The sequence below is a fragment of the Myotis daubentonii genome, chromosome 15, assembly GCF_963259705.1.
Source record: "Myotis daubentonii chromosome 15, mMyoDau2.1, whole genome shotgun sequence".
Classification (NCBI taxonomy): Eukaryota; Metazoa; Chordata; class Mammalia; order Chiroptera; family Vespertilionidae; genus Myotis; species Myotis daubentonii.
This window is the reverse complement of record NC_081854.1, coordinates 47,686,270-47,689,032: the sequence shown is the minus strand read 5'-3', so window position 1 is coordinate 47,689,032 and position 2,763 is coordinate 47,686,270.

Here is a 2,763-nt window from a genome sequence, read left to right as displayed (position 1 = left end):
ACAGTGGCTCCAAGACTTACACATCCAGTCAAAATCTGTATGCCGAGATCCAGTCATCAATGAACAACCCACAGGACCAAAACCCAAGCTCATCATCTCTCCCCCAGCTACGTCTTCCTCCCTGTCCACGTCCCCATATTGGTGAGGGAGGCCACCCAGTCATTCACTTCAGAAACCTGAGTGCCATCTTTCATGTCCTCCCTTCATCTTTAGTCTTATTGAGTCTATCTTCTTAAAATCACTTTACCTACCACCTTTCCTCCTCCCCACTGCTTCAACAGGTATTAGCCCCTTATCACTTCATGCATGAAGTCCTTCAACATCTCCTAAGTGTTCTCTCACCACAGGCTTGACATGCCCCCCAAAGTTTCCCGAAAGCCATAGTAATCTTTCTCCATGTGAATCTCATGAACCACTAAATTCTTGACATTATTGCTCACTTCCCTTTAGGAAAAATTCCAAGCTACTCCCTGAAGAGCCCTGCATAATCTGTAGGTGGTCCTACTCTCTGACTGCCCCTCCCCTAAATACACTCTATTCACTGCTCTATGAAAGCATCTATAGCCCTTGGTCAACAACTTCCTGTTACTATTTGGATTTAGTTTTTCTCTGGCAAATTTATCTCTCAATCTGAGAATCACCCTCTTAACAAGTGAAAGTGTTATCATTTCTAATATACTTGCCCTTGTGTATGCTCAAGTATATTAGTAATTACAATACCACGAAGGAGTTCATTCATTCTCTATTTGCTGCTCTTTTGGGTCATTTCCTTAATTATCCTTTGTTCCTTCACTGACTTCTGGTGGAATGATTGAGGTTCTTCTGTTCTGCTTTCCCTGACCAGAATGAACAGTGGTTTAGGGGTGTGTATGCTAGATCTATTTTGCTAATTGTTTCCTTATGCTTTTGATAAACATATTTGATCATGGATTATTCTGAACAACTTTAGAATAATCAGCATCTATCTTCTCCACATAACAAGAATCTCAGCATGCTTTCAATTCCATCTGCCTCCTTTTTGCATCCCTAGCATACTGCATTTGGAATCAGCTGAAATATTTTAGTTAGAAAATTAATTTTTCAAAATCAACACATTTAGCTCTAGCCGGTATGGCTCGGTAGGATGGAACATTGTCTCATTCACCAAAGGCTGTGGGTTCAATTCCCAGTCAGAGCACATACCTAGGTTGTGGATTCGTTTCCCAGTCAGGGCACATACCTAGGTTATGGGTTCGATTCCCAGTCAGGGCACATACCTAGGTTATGGGTTCACTTCCCCAGATGAAGAAGGTATGGGAAAGCAACCAATCAAGGTATTTCTCTCACATTAATCTTTCTTTCTTTCTTTCTTTCTTTCTCTCTCTCTCCCACCCCCCTCTCTCTAAAGTCAATAAGCATGTCCTTGGATGAAGATTTTTTTTTTAAATCAACACATTTAAATTTAAGAAAGAGTTTTTTTCTGGTAGATTTTCTCATATTGTTTATTTTTCTTCTTGGATTTATTTTTGGTTTTGCTTATAATTCTTTTCAAGGGATCTGTGCATGGCAAATTGTCCAAATCTGTGCATTTCAAAAAATTTATTGATTTTTATCCTCAAACTTGAATTAAACTTTATTGGGTTCCGCCATCAGATTCAAAGTTAATCATCTGCCTGACATTAGAAAACATGGTTTTAATTATCTGCGGCATTCATTGCTACTGCTGAGAAATCTGGTGTCTATCTGATCCACATTCCCCCCTAGGTAACCAGTCTACCCTCCCCACTGTGCCTCAAGCTTTTCGAATTTCCTTAATGACTAAAATTTCACCATATAGTGTCTTGTATGGACTTAATTTTTCATTTATTTATTCTGTGTTTGAATTATGGCTGGGTTCCTTCTGCTACTCAATGCATGCACTAGTGCTTCTTCTTGCAGCAATCTAGCTTTTAATACCTTGGATCTCTAGTGATTCTGCCTGGGATTGTGAAGAGCTACCAAACTAAGCTCTCAAAGGTGTTCTCATGACGTGGAAAAATGATGCAGAACTGAGCCGTTATCTGGATTGACTAGATTGAAAACAGACTTGCCCGAGTTAATAAATCTCGTTTTCACTACCGAAGTTTCTGGAAGGCCTGGGCAATTCAGGATTTAAATCCTCAGATGGACGAAGGGAAGGCAAGGCACCCACAGCTCTAGGTAAATGTCTGACCATGTTCCTCTGTGCTGCTCTTCCAAAGACAACACCCCACCCCCACCCCAATCACATCCGTGACATCAAGGCAGCCCTGGTTATACGTGTACAATCTCTGAGACAAGCGAATGACTTCAACATATCCTAACAAAAACCGTCACCGTCCCCATAGCAACTGTAATGTACACACTCTGCACAATTAACAGTTGAATGGGCACCTCCCAGTGACACGTGATGCATAGGAAGCAGGGGGAGCACAAGTAAGTCTTCACTTTGTGTATTCTGTGACCTTGGCTATTTACATTCTCAACGAAACTGTTATCTTACCCTCGGGTCTGCATTTCAGACCTAGTCTCATATTGAAGACATGTACCTGGGGAATGACTGTGACCTCCTTCAACAGGCAAGGAGCCCCAATTAATGTGTGTTAGAAGATGTTGTTACGAACTCCCTAGCCATCCTTTTGAGTATCAAAGTCACCCTCCGGAGGAGCAGGGAGTCTAATGTTGGTACACATTCCCTGGCTCTTGATGTACATCTTCAGAGTATTCTTTGAACCTAGACTCACACCTCATGTGTCCCAAGAAAGA